This window comes from Ochlerotatus camptorhynchus, unplaced genomic scaffold (assembly GCF_037179485.1).
Source record: "Ochlerotatus camptorhynchus isolate MF236.1 unplaced genomic scaffold, CSIRO-AGI_Acam_v1.1 ptg000313l, whole genome shotgun sequence".
In the NCBI taxonomy this organism is placed as follows: Eukaryota; Metazoa; Arthropoda; class Insecta; order Diptera; family Culicidae; genus Ochlerotatus; species Ochlerotatus camptorhynchus.
Genome location: NW_027040801.1, coordinates 1,637,794 through 1,658,690, shown reverse-complemented (window position 1 = coordinate 1,658,690; position 20,897 = coordinate 1,637,794). Strand labels below are relative to the sequence as shown.

General features: G+C 43.2%; 1 protein-coding gene across 1 annotated transcript in view; it reads right to left on the bottom strand.

The window, feature by feature from the left end:
• LOC135707499 (group 3 secretory phospholipase A2) overlaps window positions 1-20,897 on the bottom strand; it is an 81,728-nt gene that overhangs the window by 1,751 nt on the left and 59,080 nt on the right. The window lies entirely within an intron of this gene.

Genomic DNA, 20,897 nt, shown 5'->3' with positions numbered 1-20,897 from the left:
GTAGTGAACTACGGTTTAAAAATAGTTTTTGGATTTTTTATAAACACATTCAATTAGCTAACTTTTAACTCAATTTTAAATGATGTAAAGCCACGAATAGTAATTCAAAGTATAGTTGAAGATGCTAATTTCAAATAACAGACTGTAGTGGTAATTTGTATACGATCGATGGAGTAGATGAAAGCATAGAGTTGATAGTTCCGTTAGAGTACGGCAGTGTGAAGATTGCATATAGACATTAGAATAGCGAGCTAGGACAACTTTTAAGGAAGGTACAAATCGGTTTTTTCATCTCTCTTCACCAAACTCCCCCTTTGGAGAGGGATGGTGAGGGGTCCCCCCCCCCCCGCCACCACTGGCAAAAAGAGATGAAAACCGACCCGCTCAAGTACCAACTGTGTGTTTGAAACAGTTCTACCGATTTTTTACCGCACTTCAGTTGTTATTTGAAGGAAGGCATCCAGTCGTAGGTTTGGAAATTGCAACTATTGTTTACCCCTACCACGATATGTGCTCCTGTCATCGTCGACTTGACGATCTCGAGGGGAGCATACCATCAATTACTCAGCTTTTGTTCTTACTGTTCAGCTTGAATTGTTACTTGGGTAGTCAGTGCCACTCGTTGCATTTTCGGCATTTTAGTTCTTCTAAAATGACAGCCTACCTTTCTAATCCCAAGCAGCGGCAGAAGTAGAGACAAGGTAGAGGAGCTTTTGAGGAATAGCTCCAGGTAGAAGTGGGCTGTGACGACATAGGAAGTATTAACATTTGTATTTCTGTGTTTTAATTGCTATATTGCGCTGCATTTTCAAACAGCATTTCAAATATATAACTCAATTATGGCACTTAAATAGCTTCCACATGAACATCGAAATAAATCGGGCACTTGTGTCCACATTGTGTTAACTACACTTAAAAATGAGAGGAATATTATACTGTCACCAATTGTTGTTTACAATAATGATCATACCTTTTGCCACACATATGCTTGAGTGGTCCAGTAGGTATGATTAATGCCTGTGAATCAACGACTGCCGGTTCGAATCCCGAAATGCAAAGGTAATTTTTAGATTTATAATAATAATATAAATATGTACATCCAATTAATCAGCACCTTGCTGAACAAATGTTTGAAAAGACTGTTATTTAATGCCTTAAAAAGCTTATAATTTATATAACTGTTAAGCTTTCAGCTGATTAAAATCACCAGATTTGGATGTTTAAAAGCTGAACAAAGGTTAACGTGGTCTATGTACAACAATTATTCAAACTAAGGCTGAACTAAAATCGGTTGAACAACACTTGTTAAGCATCAAATTGTTACTTGGGTACATTTAACCAATTAGGCTATCAAAATGTTTGTAGTGCATGGCTGATTTGTGGAGTAGTGTTAAGCTAAAATAAGGCTTGTTCAATCTTTAGATCAGCTAACTTATTGAGGTTGAATTATGCGAATACAACATGCACTACTAATCAACTATATATTCAGCCTGCTGTTAATCAGCTTTGTACACCTTAAATTAACCAATAATCAGCTTTTGTTCTTACTGTTCAGCTTGAATTGTTACTTGGGTTATGCTCCGGTTTCGTTTTCTCCAAAAAAATGCATGAAATTATTCTCAGGATGCCCTTGGAATTATCCTCTGAATTTCACGGAGGTTATACCAACAATCAATACGAAACTAACGATTTTAAATTGGCTCACTACTTGACTAGCCTGTTGGTCCCAAGCAAGCGATTAACGTACCCCATTCTAGTCAAAATTCTAGTACTACACAATGTTTGTTTTGATTCGCTATGAAAGTTTGAGATATAAAATGAGGGGTTAGTTGATTTTTTTTATGTTTCGAGGGGTGCATCGATTAGCCTGGGACCGAAGAAAGTACCAGAGCTGAGCCAAAATGTTGAGCACGTTTCTTCGGGAACTTCTAGTCTTAGAGTTACCTCTATGGTACTTCCATAGAGGTAACTCTAAGACTATAAGGTCCCGAAGAAACGTGCTCAACTTTTTGGTATTATCTTCGGTCCCAAGCTTATCGATGCACCCCTCGAAACATATGAAAATCCACGAACCCCTCATTTTATCTGTCAAACTTTCATAGCAAATCAAAACAAGCATAGTGTAGTACTAGAATTTCGACTAGAATGGGGTACGTTAATCGATTTGCTTGGAACCAATAGGCTAGTCAAGTAATGAGCCATTTTAAAATCGTTAGTTTCGAATTGATTGTTGGTTATACTCCTCTTTGAAATTCTACTTAAAACTCTCAGGCTTTACATGAAATCTAAAATTCCTCAGTACCAGGGCTCTGCATATTCGAAGCTCCAAACTCAAGTTTTGTTTTAAATAAAAATATCAACAGAATAAACTTGAAAATTCCGGTACCATAATTGAAGAGCATTCTAAGCAGCTTCTGCTCCAAAATGCATTTTAGAATTTGATTTCAAAATATTCAAATCTGGAGGGCAGAGATACAAATAATAATACTTTCCCAGGGCTGGTAGCGAGTCAGTTTTTAGTGACGGTCTCCTTTTTTAAGACCAAGTCAATAAAGTCACTTTTTCTTAACATTAAACATTTTTTAACGTGAATTTTCAATCAATTTTCAAGATTGATCATTCTTCTTGCAGTGTGTAGGATAGGACCACATTTTGTTCTAATTTTTGAACAATTCAAAGTTGACGACCTTATTGTGGCATACCGGCGCATTTATCACAGCGTCAAGCTGTCAAGTGACGCTGCGATGTTTTGTTTACGCCCAACTGGCAGCACTGCTGGCAGCATAAAAAGATAAACAAAATATACGGAAGAGTTCAGTTGACTCGTGAGCTTAAAGCAAACTAGTCTATTTTCATTATACGGTCCGGTAGTTTCTCCTCTATTCCCAGTGAAATTAATACTTGCCATACGAACATAAAAGTGGCGACGGGTAGGAAACGATTCCCTTCACCTTTTTGTTTTCGCGTGCGATTTGGTGAAAAGTGAAACCGCAGTGCTATTCGTGCAGAAAAAAAAAAAGTACGCCAGCAGCATCGAGTGTGTACAACATCGGCGGGTGCATACGGAGGCATAGTGGTCATCAAGCGGAGAGATATTTTCTTTCCCAGGAGGGACTAGTTTAGCCGAGGTAAAAGCCGCCGGTATTTTTCGGGTTTTAGCGGAGGCAAAAGAACCGTAAGTAGAGTGAAAAGTGGACAAACTGAAGTGTGAAAACCTTTTGTCGGCGGGAATCGCCATTGTTCACAGCGTGCCGGTGACTGCCGGGAGAGAGACAGGATTTGCTAGACGCGCTTTTGTTTAGGTGTTTTTCTTTATACGGTTTTATAAATAGGGTGACCAGAAGTGGTTTGGAAGAGTTTTTTTTTGTGTTGATCAAAATTATAAGAGAGTTTTTTTTTCTTTCATTTGATAAAGGTTCGGCAGGTAAATTAAAACTGGATAGTGGCCGCTAAATCCATCCGGAGTGACCATATCACGAGACTTGCCGGAACGGAGGGTGAGTTTCCCTTACGGGGCCAGTGATAAAACACTTCTCCAAGGCGGAAGAGGATTCTCAGCGTAGGCAAAGAACTGCATAGCCGGTGACTCTACTCCGGTGCCAGGATATCCGGCGCTTGTTTGAAAAGGTCGGCTGAAGGTCGGCAAAGACATTTTGTTTTCGGTCGGTGAGTGGAAAACCTTTTGTTTCTTTATCCTTTGTTGGAAGTACCTTTCAATTAGGTTCCATTTTTTTCTCCTTTCCTTTCTGGTATTGGGTAATGACCATATTGTGCTGACTGCAGTCATTTTCTTTTTAGCCATTTTATTGGGGAACGAATAGTGTGCTTTTAAAAACTTTCCTTACATATAAAAAAAAAAAGAAAAAGAAAAATGAGTTCTTCTAACGTGGCCTTTACGATTGAACCATATCGTCGTGGAACCTCCTTCAACGATTGGTTTACTCGTTTGAAATATTTCTTCCGGGTAAACAAAGTGAAGGATGAAGACAGGATGGCCTATTTCGTTACGTTGAGCGGGCCAGTCATGTTCGAAGAAATCAAGCTTCTTTATCCGGCGGGAAATTTTGAACAGGCGGCTTTTGACGATTTGGTTGCCAAACTCAAAAGTCGTCTAGATAAAATAGATCCTGATTTAGTACAAAGGTATAAATTTAGCACCAGGGTTCAAAATCCAGACGAGACCACGGAAGATTTCGTTTTGTCCCTTAAATTGCAGGCCGAATTTTGCGGCTTTGAAAATTTTAAAAATGTCGCCATACTGGATCGCATTATAGCAGGGATAAAGGACAAAAGCCTTAGACAAAGGCTGTTAAGCGAGGAAAAATTATCCTTAGCAAATGCTGAAAAGTTAATAGCCACGTGGGAGGTGGCTAAGGCAAATGCCGGAACGGCGGATGGTCTTAAAAATGAGGGTTTGGTAGGAGCCATTGGCAAGGGATACGCGCAAAGGAAATGGGAAAGGACATACGAGTTAGCGCACCAGGAGGCAGGCAACAGCAGGGGGCCGGTAAGAAGCCGTTTGGGTTACACGCCTTACCATACGACGCCGCAAAGGAACGGAGGGAGAAATCCTACAACGAGTTCCGGTGAATTCAGATATGGGCAAAGGTTCAAGCAGGGGCATCGGCCGGATTATTCAGAGACGATATGCCATTTTTGTGGTATGAAAGGTCACATCAAGAAAAAGTGTTTCAAACTGAAAAACCTTCACAGAGATGCGGTGAATCTGGTCGATTCATATAGGCCGGGACCTTCAGCGGATAGGCACATCACAGAGCTGCTCGAACGGATGCGCACGGACGAGTCGGAGGAAGAGGAAAGCGATTCAGGTGATTTACAATGCTTGTTGGTTTCGTCCATTAATAAAATAAGTAATCCTTGTTTAGTACAAGTGAATGTGGAAGGTAAAGACCTGGAAATGGAAGTAGATTGTGGTTCTTCCGTTTCTGTTATTAGTAGGAGGAGATATTTGGCTAAATTTGACAATCCTTTGAGTGGATATGGGAAACAGCTTATTGTTGTAAACGGAGCTAAACTGAAAATCATGGGGGAAGCAATGGTCGAGGTAGAATTCAATGGAAAGAAGAAGTCTATGCCTTTGTTAGTGCTGGACTGTGAAAACGATTTTTTTCCGTTATTGGGTCGAACTTGGCTTGATGTTTTTTATCCCAATTGGAGGAATTTCTTCACTGAATCGTTGATAATCAACAATTTAAATCAGGAGTATGGTGGTAATGGTGTGACAGATTTAAGGAAACGTTTCTTTAATGTGTTTGAGAAAGATTTCTGTAAACCAATTAAGGGTTTTAAAGCAGAATTAGTGCTCAGGGATGAGGCACCCATTTTTAAAAAGGCTTATGAGGTGCCATATAGATTAAGGGACAGGGTGGATGAATATCTGGACAAATTAGAAAAAGAAAGGGTCATTACACCTATAGATACCAGTGATTGGGCATCACCCATTATTATTGTGATGAAGAAAAATAATGATATACGACTGGTTATTGATTGCAAAGTATCGATTAATAAGTCTATCGTACCGAACACTTATCCGTTACCAACAGCACAAGACATTTTTGCGAATTTGGCGGGATGCAATTTTTTCTGTGCACTTGATTTGGAAGGTGCTTATACTCAATTAGAACTGACAGAAAGATCCAAAAAGTTTGTGGTGATTAATACTATGAAAGGCTTGTATACTTACAATAGATTACCGCAAGGTGCGTCTTCCAGTGCGTCTATTTTTCAGCAGGTAATGGATAAAGTGTTGGAAGGGATTGCAAATGTGTCATGCTACCTAGATGATGTCTTGATTGCAGGAAAAACACTGGAGGAATGCAAGAGCAAGCTTATAATGGTTTTGGAGAGGTTAGCAAAAGCTAACATTAAGGTAAATTTTGAAAAATGCAAGTTTTTTGTGACAGAACTCACATATCTGGGGCACATCATAAGTGAGAGGGGGCTGATGCCCTGTCCAGACAAAATTTCCACCATTGAAAAAGCAAAGGCGCCGGGAAATGAATCTGAATTAAAATCTTTCCTGGGTTTAATTAATTATTATCATAAATTCATTCCACATTTATCATCTAAACTATACCATTTATACAATTTATTGAAGAGCAACGTGAAGTACATCTGGGATGACAACTGCCAAAGGGCATTTGAGGACGGTAAAGCGTCATTGTTGAAGGCAAACCTTTTAGAATTTTATGACCCAAAGAAACCAATAGTGGTTGTCACGGATGCGTCAAGCTATGGTCTAGGGGGTTAATAGCTCACGTGGTGGATGAAATTGAGAAACCAATAAGTTTCACATCTTTTTCACTAAATCAGGCACAAAAGAAATATCCTATTTTGCATTTGGAGGCGTTAGCGCTAGTATGTACCATCAAAAAGTTTCATAAGTATCTTTATGGGCAACCTTTTACGGTTTACACAGATCATAAGCCATTGGTTGGAATTTTTGGCAAGGCGGGTAAAAACTCGATTTATGTTACCAGACTCCAGAGGTTTATTTTGGACTTAGCAATATATGATTTCAACATCATTTATAGACCTTCAAATAAGCTGGGAAATGCAGACTTTTGTTCAAGATTCCCCTTACAGCAGAATGTTCCTGAAGATTTGGATGCAGCTGCGATTAAAAGCATAAATTTTGGGAAGGATATACCCATGGATTCGAAAATGATAGCAGAAAGTACTAAGGATGACGAATTTTTGCAGAAAATTAAATGGTTTATGCTCAATGGTTGGCCTGATAGAGTGGACAAGCGTTTTGCGGATGTTTACGCAAATCAGCAGGACCTGGAATTAGTGGATGGATGCCTACTTTATGCAGATAGGGTGATTATACCGAAAGTGCATCAAAGGCAAATACTGGTACTTTTGCATAACAACCATGCTGGTATAGTGAAAATGAAACAGTTAGCGAGACGCATGGTCTATTGGTTCGGCATCAATAGCGACATTGAAAGATATGTGACAGGCTGTGATGCCTGCAATGGCATGGCTGCTTACAAGGAAACGAAGGATAAGTCTAAATGGACACCGACAACAAGGCCTTTCAGTAGAATCCATGTGGATTTCTTCTTTTTTGAGCATCGTACTTATCTGTTGATAGTTGACAGTTTTTCTAAGTGGATTGAAGTGGAGTGGATGAAGCAAGGAACAGATTGTAATAGGGTATTAAAAAAACTAGTGGCGTTTTTTGCGCGTTTCGGTTTACCTGATGTTTTAGTGTCGGACAACGGTCCTCCTTTCAATTCGCATGGTTTTATAAGTTTTCTTGAGAGGCAAGGTGTCAGGGTAATGAAAAGTCCCCCTTACCACCCTTCGAGCAATGGACAAGCTGAGAGATTAGTGAGAACAGTAAAGGAAGTACTTAAGACATTCCTATTGGAACCAAATATTGCACTATTAGATATGGAGGATCAGATAAACCTTTTTTTTGTTTAACTTCAGAAATTACAACCTGACTAGCGACGGGCATTTTCCGTCTGAAAGAATATTTTCATATACGCCAAAGACTCTTTTGGACTTGGTAAACCCAAAAAAACATTACAAGAAGCAACTAGCTTTACCACAGCCTGCGGATGAAATCATCCAACAAGAGTTGGTCGGGACAATCCCGAGGCATTCACAGGATGCTATTGATAAACTGAAGGCTGGAGATGAAGTGTGGTATAAGAACCACAATCCTTCCCTTCATTCAAGATGGTTAAAAGCAATCTTTATTAAAAAGTACTCTCACAATGTATTCCAGGTACAAATTGGAAGCGTAGGCGCGATGGCGCATCGTTCACAAATTAGGCCTTACCGAGAGGTCGTCTGGGAGTACCCGAATATTATTGTCACTGTGAAAACGCCTAGGACAGTTACGAACTGCGAGCCGGACAGTACCACGAGGGTGGATGTTAGTGACAGTGGAGCAGACGACATCGGTAGTGAGGAGTTGAAGGCCCCGAGTGGGGGAAGAAAAAGGAAACATCAGGAAGTGACAGTGACGGAGGAACCCAGAAGGTCGAAGAGAAATAAGAAGGAGAAGAAACTTGAAGACTTCTGTTATGATTATTAATATGAGTATTTTGAATTGATTGTGGTTGACGAAGGTCAAATTTTGAATTGATAGCCTGTTTAAAAGGGGAAGAATTGTGGCATACCGGCGCATTTATCACAGCGTCAAGCTGTCAAGTGACGCTGCGATGTTTTGTTTACGCCCAACTGGCAGCACTGCTGGCAGCATAAAAAGATAAACAAAATATACGGAAGAGTTCAGTTGACTCGTGAGCTTAAAGCAAACTAGTCTATTTTCATTATACGGTCCGGTAGTTTCTCCTCTATTCCCAGTGAAATTAATACTTGCCATACGAACATAAAACTTATATAGAGTCTTTTGACGTTTAATCGTCTTTCTCTATCTACAGGGTGTCCACTCATTTGGCTAAATAAAGTTCCCTGAGTTCTCCAGGTTTTTTTTTTCCATAACTTTGGCGGATAATTTCCAGGATTATAATAAGAACGCTATTTATAAAATGCGTTGAAAATATGTACTTTTTGTAAAACAACAACAACAAAAATTAACGCAAACGTTTTTTAGACATGACAACCAGTTTTAAAGAAACAGCTTTACTTCATTTTAAGATCACAACATTTTTAATGTCTTGAAGTTTCGTACTAGCAAAATTGTGGAAACTTTTAAGAAGTACTATTTATCTCAGAAAACTAGATCTAGAGATCTTTCGGGAATTCCAGAGATCTTAAGCGGAAGGCCCCGAGAGGTCGGTTAATGCTGGGTAATGCGCAATACAGATCCCATTGAGATCACTAGCCTCTTCCCAGCAACTCCTATCCCTACCTCCCCGTGGTACCGGCCGGGAACTGTGAGCAGCCTTAGGGAAGATCGGGTAACCAACCCCGGTGGGAACTTTGGTCATAGGCTGACAGGGAAGGGGGGGTTCGGCAAGCCTGACCGTCTGTTCTCCAGGAGGAGCGGCTCACAACAGCGTCTGTTCCCATGTTAGGGGCGGCTGATCTACGTCCGAGTGCCAGTGAAGGACTCTAAGCACAACTGTGCACCCTGGTCCTCCGGAAAGTTAGGGAGTTGGTGTCAGGCCCTGCGAGCCAGCCGTAAAAAAAGCATTGCAACGGAAAATCAGCAACAGAGGAATACGAACCGAGACCAACGGCAATGACCCCAGCGACGAAATAGGACTTGCGATTGGAAACTCGGCACGTGGAACTGTCGATCTCTAAATTTCATCGGGAGCACCCGAATACTCGCCAATCTACTGAAGGACCGTGGATTCGGCATCGTAGCGCTGCAGGAGGTGTGTTGGACAGGATCTATGGTGCGAATGTTCAGAGGTAATCATACCATGTACCAGAGTTGCGGCAACACACGCGAGCTGGGCACAGCTTTCATCGTGATGGGCGAAATGCAGAAGCGCGTGATCGGTTGGTGGCCGATCGACGAAAGAATGTGCAGGTTGAGGATCAAGGGCCGATTCTTCAACTTAAGCATAATCAACGTGCACAGCCCTCACTCCGGAAGCACTGATGATGACAAGGACGCATTTTACGCGCAGCTCGACCGCGAGTACGATCGCTGCCCAAGCCACGACGTCAAGATCATCATAGGAGACCTAAACGCTCAGGTAGGCCAGGAGGAGGAATTCAGACCGACGATTGGAAAGTTCAGCGCCCACCAGCTGACGAACGGGAACGACCCATCGATTTCGCCGCCTCCAAGAACATGGCCATACGTAGCACCTTCTTCCAACACCACCTCCCCTATCGTTACACCTGGAGATCACCACAGCAGACGGAATCACAAATCGACCACGTTCTGATTGATGGACGGCACTTCTCCGACATTATCGACGTCAGGACCTATCGTGGCGCTAACATCGACTCTGACCACTACCTGGGGATGGTCAAACTGCGCCCAAAAATTTCCGTCATCAACAATGTACGGTACCGACGCCCGCCACGGTACAACCTAGAGCGACTGAAGCAACCGGATGTCGCCTTAGCATACGCGCAGAATCTCGAGGCAGCGTTGCCAGAGGAGGGCGAACTCGATGTACCCCCTCTAGAGGACTGCTGGAGTACAGTAAAAGCAGCCATCAACGACGCAGCCGAGAGCACCATCGGGTACGTGGAAAGAAGTCGATGGAATGAATGGTTCGACGAGGAGTGCAGAGCGATTTTGGAGGAGAAGAACGCAGCGCGGGCGGTAATGCTGCAGCATGGAACCCGACAGAACGTGGAACGGTATAAACAGAAGCGGAAACAGCAGACCCGCATCTTTCGGGAGAAAAAACGCCGCCTGGAAGAAGCGGAGTGCGAGGAAATGGAACTGCTGTGCCGTTCCCAAGAAACACGGAAGTTCTACCAGAAGCTCAACGCATGCCGCGAGCCGAAATGTGCAAGGATAAGGACGGGAGCCTCTTGACGGACGGACGTGAGGTGATTGAAAGGTGGAAGCAGCACTTCGGTGCGCACGTGAATGGCGAGGAGAACGTAGGCACGGGAGACCAGCGCAATGGAGGAAACGACTACGTCAGTGCAGCAGAGGACAGAACTGATCCAACTCCCACGCTGAGGGAAGTTATGGGCTCCATTCAGTAGCTCAAAAACAACAAAGCAGCTGGTAAGGATGGTATCGCAGCCGAACTCATCAAGATGGGCCCAGAAAAGTTGGCCACCTGCCTGCACCGGATGATAGTCAGGATCTGGGAAACAGAACAGCTACCGGAGAAGTGGAAGGAGTGCGTCAAAAACAAAGTACATGCTAGTAGGCGGAACCGAACATGACAGGATTCGTCTAGGAAGTAATGTCACGATAGACTGGGATACTTTCGAGGTAGTGGAGGAATTAGTTTATCTTGGATCCTTACTGACAACTGACAACAATGTGAGTCGTGAAATACGAAGGCGCATCATCAGTGGAAGTCGTGCCTACTACGGGCTCCAGAAGAAACTACGGTCAAAAAAGATTCACCCCCGCACCAAATGTACCATGTACAGAACGCTAATAAGACCGGTGGTCCTCTATGGACACGAGACATGGACTATGCTCGAGGAGGACCTGCAAGCACTCGGAGTTTTCGAGCGACGTGTGCTAAGGACGATCTTCGGTGGTGTGCAGGAGAACGGTGAGTGGCGGCGAAGAATGAACCACGAGCTCGCAGCACTCTATGGCGAACCCAGCATCCAGAAGGTGGCCAAAGCCGAAAGGATGCGGTGGGCAGGGCATGTTGCAAGAATGCCGGACAACAACCCTGCAAAGCTGGTGTTCGCTACTGATCCGGTTGGCACAAGAAGACACAGAGAGCACGATGGGCGGACCAGGTAGAGCGTGATCTAGCGAGCATTGGGCATGACCGAGGATGGAGAGCGGCAGCCGCAAACCGAGTATTGTGGCGTACTATTGTTGATTATGTCTTATCTTAAATGTGATGTTGTACAAATAAATGTATGTATGTATGCCCCGAAATTTAAGTCCAGACTATTGGATTGGTTTAAAAATCTATAAGCGTGAAATTCAGGATAATTCCATAATGTGCTGAAATAAAATCGAGAACCCTTAAGATATTCCGAGAAATTCAGTACAGAGATCTTCAGAAAATTTATGAAAACTTCAGAAATATTTCAGGAACTTCACGAAAATCCAGAGAATTCCAGGGAAGTTTAAAGGTGTTTCCGAGAATTCCATTTATTTTAAAAGCAGAACCGAGATCTTCATTAGAATTGCGAGCTTTAGGGAAGCTCCAAGAACATCAAAACAGATCATAGAATTAAAGGGGAATTTTCGGAAGCTTCAGTTTTTTTTCAGAGAAAATTTCTGGAACGCAATACAAATTATATTAACATCCGGAAAATGTGAGAGTATTTCAAGGGTGGAAATTTCAAGATCTAAAAAATTTCAAAAATTAAACTAAGTGGATTAGAGTTTCAACGAAGTTCCAGTAAGTATTGCAAGCACCGATATTTTCATGAAATTCCAGAGAAATTTAGATACTTTTAAATGGTTTCATTATATTCGGTGAAGTTCCGAGTACTTCGAGGACGATCAGGGCAGTATAGAGAATTTTAAGGAAATTGTGAAATATTTTTGGCAGTTTTAAAAACATCAGGAAACTCTAGACTATTGAAGAAGTTATGAATTAGTTTCGATGATTTGAACTTCAGGCAAATCTTGACAACTTCAGCGAAAATCATAGAACTATATTAATTATTTCGCTGCGGAAGCCTAAAGAGGTTCCTGAAATTTCTGATTAACTTCGAAAACTTCACAGAGAACTTCATAAAAGTCTATGGAACTTAAGGGAAGATCCGAGAACTTCAGAAACTTATATGGACAGTTCGGTAGCATTTCAATTAAGTTAAGTAAAGTTACAGAAACAAGGGAAATTTCAGGGGAGTTTAGTTCCATTAGTTTCACGAAATTAGCGAAAAATTTCAAAAAGTTCCCAGCGAGTGTCGGAGATTGTGAGTAAGCTGAAGGATGCCTCGCTGGATACGCCCAAGACTGGACGGGCGGTAGCTGGTGGACGGTTCTTGGGGAAAGCACTAGATGTGACCCTCCTCCCAGATGACCATGACAATGCAGGAAGTATTACAACAAAGGTAATTGCTATTAGATATTTTTGCAAACAGTGACAGATAGCGGACATGAAGAACCAGTGGAGATGCCGGGCAAAGGTGTTTATCCTAGACAAATGGTAAGTTACAAATTCGCTGTTGTCGTTGTCGTAGGCGCCGTCGTAGTCGCTGTCGTAGTCGGTCATAGCTTGTTATGATTGCCTGAACCATGCGTGAAAGTGGATCTTAATGAAGGCATAAGTACTCTTTCGCAGCTTTTAGTTTTAGGATTTCAAAGGTCGTCGGTTGCAGTGGCGTGCTTACCGAGCAGAAAAACGCGGTTCCAGGTCCTTTCATATTAACAATGTATGGTAAGATCGCTTGTTTGTCGTGTATTTTGTAAAACTTTTCGTTGTCGTCGGTGCCGGGTTTGAATAGTTATAAAAGCTTGAGTAACGCTACAATGTGATATGAGGGGCTTGGTGGCCTTAGAGCAACCGGTTTTGCTTACTGAGCAGAACATCATGAGTTTAATCTCAAGCCCATCCACATTCAAGATTCGTCAATCGTTTTATTTGTTAACATGACTACATGGTAATAACAGCAACTCGATGATTAAAAAGGAGCTCGTCTGCCTAGTGGCAAACGTTTTTGCTTACTGAGCAGAAGACCGTGGGTTCAATGCCAAGCTTCTTCGCGTTATATGATTGTTAGGACATCAATTCAGCTTATCGTTTACCAAAACGAATCCTGCTGCAAACCCAACCTTATTACCCAATATCCCAGTGATTCCTCGTGGAAGTGCAGAGGTGTTCTCGGCTTCCATTGAAGCGAGTGTCACGTCAACACATTCCTACCCCTTCCTTTCTTGACTTGTGTTCGGGCGCGGCCGGCGCTGGTATTGCCTAGTTTGAGATCACCAGTTTTTACACATTGATGATGATTGCTAGTCCCAAGCATCGTCTATTGGTTCTCTGTGTAATTACAGCTGGTCTGGTAATAACAGAGTAGCAACCGTGGGCGGTCAATCATGCTCATGCTCATGCTCAATATTGCGAATCCTATTCCATCGCAACGGCCCATTCCTCCTTAAGTGCAGTTTCGACCAAGGGCCTGACAAGCCGCCTTCTTTTCGTAGCTAGCATAAAAACGTGATCACATATCAATCTAAGCGGGCCTAGAGCGTGGGATGGCCTATGCTCGCTATGGCTACTTGTTATTAGTAGAGCTAGAGGTGCCACCTCATTGGTTTCGACCTATTCGGTTTGGCACCGTTTTCTACACTTGAGCTTAGGTTAATATTGTTGCAGCAGATGTTTCACCTTGGACACATATCCTCTTCGCGATCAGACTCGTATCCCTCTGAAAATTTGTAATACGCCTCACACAGGGCTGGTAGCCCGAGCAAAGTAAAATATCAAATTGATAACAAGTTCTATTACCCGGTTATCACTTTTTGATAACTGAATATGTTATCATTATGGTTGAATTAACAGCCAACATAACAAAAACAATAACAAAAATTGCTCGTTGGATATCACAAAAAAAACTTATTTTGTTATCATTGATAATATCTTGATAACAAATTCCATACAAATTTATTCCATAAATTTCAAATCATTTTTTCATTTTGATATCAAAGCCTTATGCTGATAACTGAAATATGATTAGGGATTAAAAGCACTGTTTTTTATTGTTTCAATGCGAACAATATTTAAAGTTTTGAACTAACCTTGCATCGTTAATAAATATATAGTGAATTTTTCATGATAACAACTGATAGCAAAATTGATCAAGGCTGATAACTAAATAAGTTATGCGATAACAATTGAAAACAAAATGATATCTGGGATAACAAGACTTGTTATCTAGATGATATCGGGTTGTTATTCTACTTTGTTTTGGAGCTTTGTCACTATTTTGAATTTAGTCACTAAAAAGTCACTTTGCACACCAAAAAGTCACTGAAGTTACTATTTCCCTAAAAATAGTTACTAAAGTCACTTTTTCACAACTAAAATAAAGTGAAATGGAAAAATATCAACACTATTTTTAAATTGAGTGCTTGGCACTAAGGAAGTAGTTATGACAAAATATGCATATCTGTTGTTGTCCTCCTATCTTTAAAAATAAATTCTAAATCTAGGAAACTTTTCAAGGGTATTTGTCTGTGCTAGATTTTCAGAAGTCTTTGAAGAATTATCAACAACTTAAAAAAGCGAAGACTACAAACCAAGAAGACTGGCAACTCTGCCAAAAATCAGGAGACAGTAACGGCAACGCCTCTTCTGAGCAAAAGTGGAACCAGTGTATGATGGTGTGTGTTAATTCACAAGTGCATTCACACACATAGGTAGAAATCAATAGCTGTGAATTATTGGTTTTGTTATGATTGTCGAAATAAATTGAAACGTTTCTTTCTTTGCTTTATGCTGACGAGTAAAATTCCAGCTGAAATTGATCAGATGCGCAAGTAAATTTGTTTTGCAAATTAAAACTATGGCAATGATGCCATTCAAAATTATGGAGGGACCTTCCGCGATCATTATCTTCCATTTTTCCTAAGCCCTTTAGTGATGCATTTATGGGCATTCGTATAGTGCATTAGTAAATTGCATACACGTTCCGCACGGATTTGGCACCTGGCCACAGTGGGGGTTTTAAGTTGTGTCGCTCGGCAACTTGGCACGGTTCTCGCTGACCATTTGAATGTCACTGGCCAATCTGATACTGTTATCATTCTATGAAAGGGGTCGGTCGATTCTAAGAATTAGTTAAGGATACAGATTATCACTATCAAGAGGTTTCATGTTCTGACAACATCTAAAATCGAAATATATTCTTTATCAATGCGTACCGTTTGGAATTGTAGTTCTTCAACCTTTCATTTTCAGTTTTCTCCAACATTAGATCCTGCTCTGCCTTCCGTTGGATCGTGATGTAGGTACCGGATATTTCTTCTTTTTGAATCCTTGAATTTTCAGCAGCTTCCGAATGACGGTAGTTACCTCAATGGTGGTGGAAGCTGCCAATTCCTTATAATTGATTGCTTCCAACAGGCAAAATAAACAATATTTCGGTTCTTCGTTCACAAGTAAAAGTTAGTTTCACTAGGTATCGATCCGAATTTCAATCCTCTACTTGATCCACCATGACAAGTTTTTCGGTTTGGAGTTGGAAAACCACCGGTTTGCTGGGATTGCCATAAAATTGTGTAGAGCAAAAAAAAAGAACAACGAGTACCGTGTTATGATTATTCGTTTCGGGGACATTAGGTCACACACACAGTCACTGTTTATGAACAGTCTCACTAACACTTCTGCTTCAAAGCTCCACCTTTGATTGACAGAGGCGCTGTTATCAGTGACGTTTGGCATTTGTATGGGAGAAGGGAACAGTTGCCAGTCTTCTTGATTTGTAGTCTTCGAAAAAAGTCAAATGACATCTTAAAACAATTTTAAATGAATTCGTGGAATGACACCAAGCCATTTGAGAGAAGAATACCAAAGTACAGACTACGAAAGTCTCATGTAAAATTAAGTGCTCTGAGGGTCGATTTCTTCACCTCCGCTGAAATCTTAAACCAGGTTTATCAATATAGTTAAACCTGGTTGCAGGCTTGAGCGGAGGTGAAAAATCCAGCCCTGAGACTGACACATACGAGCGTTGCTTTTGATTATTGTTTAAACTATTAAAGATGCAAAATTCAGCTCTGAAACAATTCTGGAAATAATTCCAATATAATTGAGAGAATTCTATGATGATTGGATGAGTCCGGGAAAATCTGGAAATTGCTATTCGTATAACGTAATCAAAAGGAAATTATTCAAATCGCTTCAAGTGCTCTTCATAGGAGATTCCGTAAAGAATTTCGATATAATTAGAGGAATTGTCACTATTGGTTACTTATTTAATATTTAAAAGTCACTATTTGGTCACTATTTCCGTAATTTTAGTCACTAAAGTCACTACTATTATATCGCATCAGCACTACCAGCTCTGCTCACATCCAATCCATTCCCTGATCCATTCCCATCTATTTAATCTATCTTTGCAAACTCAAAAAAATCCCATTAGTTATGTTTTCCCCAAAAATCCCAAGTAATTACTAGACTGAAAAAATGCATTCAAATGACGTTCCCTCTGATCATGAAAAACCATGAAGAAAGCCCAAGGCTTCCTTTGATGTAACAATGCAATTGTCCCCAACATTCCTGTGGTTCTGAGAGTGACCAATGTGGCCAATGATCCATTTAAAGCCAATCGAAAGCCAAGGGGTGGTCACTCTACACACTTATTTTGCGCACACATTTTTCTCAGTGTACCTCAGTGTGCCGCAGCTGTACGGGCAGTGCCAAGAAGTCATTGAACTGACTTTTATTTGCTTGTGAATAATGACTTGTTTGGCAACCCGGTATTTTAACAGCTCTTGTTTTTGTTTTGTTTTTCAATGTTTTCAAAAACGACACGGACTCCCGTTGGGACTACACACTGGATGCATCCGTCTCCAAGGATGCCTGCAACGGACGAGCTCCGTTGCTACACGATCCTTCCATCTTCGACGGAAGGCCGACCCCGCACAACGAACGTCAATCATAAGTCAACCAGCCCTTCTAGGAGCCGGCAAAGAAAACGGATTTGCACCGCCCGAGTATCATCCGTCGGAAAACTGGAAACCAACACCGGCCGGAATACACGTCGGACTGATGAAGGACGCACCGCTGACCCGAAACGGACCAGTCAACTTCATTCAACCGACACAGCAACAGGGCGCAATGATGATGGTCTACGGACTCAATAACAACACACCCAACACCGATAAGCTGTTCAATCTGTTCTGCCTGTATGGAAATGTTGTCAGGATCTCGGTCAGGATAAAGTTCCTGAAGATCACCGAGGGTACCGCCATGGTCCAGATGGTAGACTGGACACCCGTATGCCGTCCGAGGATCTGCTGCTGACTGCATTCACCACCAAGGACTGCCACCCGTCGCAAGTGCGAATGTTCCCGCTGAAATCGGAAGTTCCTCCTCCGGATTGGTCGAGTTCTCAAGCAACCCTGGCGAACGCCATCATGAAGTGCAACCACAGCTAGGTCGATCACAAACGAACAAAATTCCCGTTCATTATGAGATTGTCCTGACGATGTTGATACGGCTACGACAGTTTTCTTTCACCGATCTGAAGTGCTGGTCGAAACTTAGAGTCCGATCCAGAACTACCCCCAGAACACGTACTGTTTTCTTAAGGAAGCCTTAGCGTGAAACTTTAAAGGCACAAATGTCAATTTCCACAAAACATACAAATTTGAAATTGCTACTCCTTGTTTGCTGTGCTACTACAAACAGAGAGTAGCAATTTCAAATTTGTATGTTTTGTGGAAGCTGACATTTGTGCCTTTGAAGTTTCACGCTAAGGCTTCCTTAGAGTATCACCTTAAGCGGAATTGGATGGTCCTGGATGGTGATCGGTGGTCCCCGAATCAGATGGCAGATATGGCACCGTACACTCTTTGGAGCGGAGAGCTGGAAACCAACAGAAAGCGCCCACCTGCAGACGGCGGAGACAGCTGCTTGGGCAATATTCCTGGTCCGTTTAGTCGTTCGTCCCGTTACGACGATGAGTATGTCATCGGCATAGACGATTACGTGCACGTTCTTGGGCAGTCGGCTGAACACCCCGTTCATTGCCACCAGGAATAGCGTAACCGCTATGACGGATCCCTGGGGCACTCCAGTTTCCTCGGGGAACGGATCCGATCGAGTGTTCCCGACACCTGGAAGGTACGATCAAGGAGGAAATTCCGTACAAAGTGCGTGATGTGGCCTTTCAGGCCCCAGCCGATGAGCTGCCTGATGACGCCAGGCGTCCACGTCCTGTTGAACGCCTTAGAAATATCAAGGGATACTAACTCCGCATGGTGACCGTTGTCCTGGGCTTCCTTGAGTACATTCCCGAGGGCTGCAAAGTAAGTGGAGGAGCCATGTCCTTGCCGGAATGCATGCTGCCGTTCGTCAAGGAGACTGTTAGACTCCAGGAACTGCCTAAGTCGACGATTTACCATTCTCTCCATCACTTTTGCCGCGCAGCAAGTGAGCGCAATCGGCCTAAAGGAGGAGGCTTCTCCACTCGCCGCGTTGTTCTTCGGAATGGGCACTACCAGGCTTTGTTTCCAGAGGTCCGGATACGAGTCAGTGAGCCATAGGTCGTTGAAGAGGGCGAGTAGCCTCGTTTTTCCGTCGAGGGAGAGGTTTTTTAACACCGGGTATCCAATCTCGTCCGGCCCGGCTGATTTACCTGTACTGCTGCTGAGGGCAAACTGAAGCTCCCGGAAGGTAAGAGCATCGTTGATCTGGAGGGAAGGGACATCGGGTGGAATTCGCAGGTCACGAATGCTGCTTGTGGAAGGTTTGACGCGCTGGACGAAATCGCTGTTGTAGCCACTGACAGTGGACAGGCCGGCAAAATAGTTCCCTAAATTGTCAGCGATGTCCTTCGGTTCTGAGATCGTGGTGCCATGAGCTTGGATAGTAGGTGGAGTAGACCGCCGCTTGCCACTCAGAGCGTTGACGCGATTCTACAAGTCGCTCGACGATTGGGATTCGTCGATTGAATCCAGGAAATCCATCCAGCTGGATCGCTTTGCGTCACGGATCACCTGTCTGCACGAGAGATGGCGTTCTCGGTAGACCTTCAGTGCTTCCTCCCTACCAGGATCGTCTAAGGCTAGGCGCTTAAGCCGGCGTAAGGCTTTGTGTCGCGCTTTTACCGCACATTTGGTATCCTCGTTCCACCAACGTAGGGCTTTTCGCCCGGGTACGCTACTAGTCCTTGGGATGGATAGTGTTGCAGCGTCGTAGAGTACTTCCGTGAAGCTGGAGATGTCGTTCGGTTCGCGTTGCTTAAAGAGAGCGTCGGCTTCCTCGAAGCGCCACCTGGGTCTCCGTGTCGTTGGGGGAATCGCACCTACGGAAAGCTGTATGCGGATCGGGTAGTGGTCACTACCGTGCATGTCGGTACTGATATTCCATTGTGCCCTGTCCACTATAGATCGGCTGGCAGTGGCAATGTCGATCGCGGTGGTGTGCCGTCCATTAAAAAAGGTGGGAGCGCCATCGTTCAGCACCACCAAGTCCTCTCTCTCAAAAATGCTCGCCAGGATAGAACCTCTGGGATCTGGGCGAGGGCTGCCCCAGTCCGGATGGTGCCCGTTGATGTCGCCGACGAAAAGCCGCGGTTCCGGAAACTTGGAAATAACTGCACTTAAGTCTCTATCCAGATTGGCTATCCGTCCGCAGGGCAGGTACGCACAGCCGATATCTAAGTTAGTGGCGTTCTTAAGGCGGACGCCGACGATTGGCAGGTCAGTTTGGAGGTCAAGAACTTCGTGTGGAATGCTCCTAAGCACCCCGATGGCCACGGAGTGCCTGAAATTGGCGCAGCGCTTGTAACTCCAATCGTATCTCCCGCCCAGCGAACGATTGAGTTGGTCGGTTGTGACTTTGTTGACCCCTTGTAGAGCGATTATCCAGGGGGCATCGCTTTGGCAGAGGAGCTCCAATTCCCCTAGGGGGCCATGGAATCCGTTTATATTCCACTGGAGAACAAGGTTCACCGGCTTGGGCAGTGCAGGCGTGGGGTACAAGATGGTAGACTCGGCGTTGTCACGGTTTTGACTGCCACTCGGGTTAACAGGCTGGTCAATATCGTGCTGGAGAAACCCATTAATGTTCCATTGAGTCAGAGAGTTGACGGGCTCCGGTAAAGCTGGCTTCGGAAAGGCGGTTGCCGAGTCGACACTTTCGTGACTCAGATTAGCGGAGTGCCGGATATCATAACGATCCGAGGCGTCGAAGCCGTCCGCGTCGCCCGCTGCGTCGCTCGTGGTGTCCATGTCAGACGGAGATCCGCGGTATCCAGGCGGGGGGGATCCAATAGTCCAGGGCGTTGATGTAGCGATTTATATTTTAACTCATTAGTACTGTTTTTACACAGGCCCTGTTGGAAAAGTAGTCGTGACCCGATATGAAGAATTTATAACATAAAATTACATTTTTACTAAAAAGGAATGACTGTGCTAAATTTCAGCTAAATTGGAAACGATAGTTCACTCATAATCGCCAAAACAGCAGAAATTAATTTTGACCAGGTTCGTGTCTTAGTTACTCCTCTGTGCGCCGCATTGATTGAAATAAAAATATCAACAGAATACATTCATTTGGGAATTTGGATTCAAAATATTCATAGGGTAGAGCGCTATTTCGTCGTAATCGCTCATGTCCGTTCTATCGATCAGAAAAGATCAATAATAT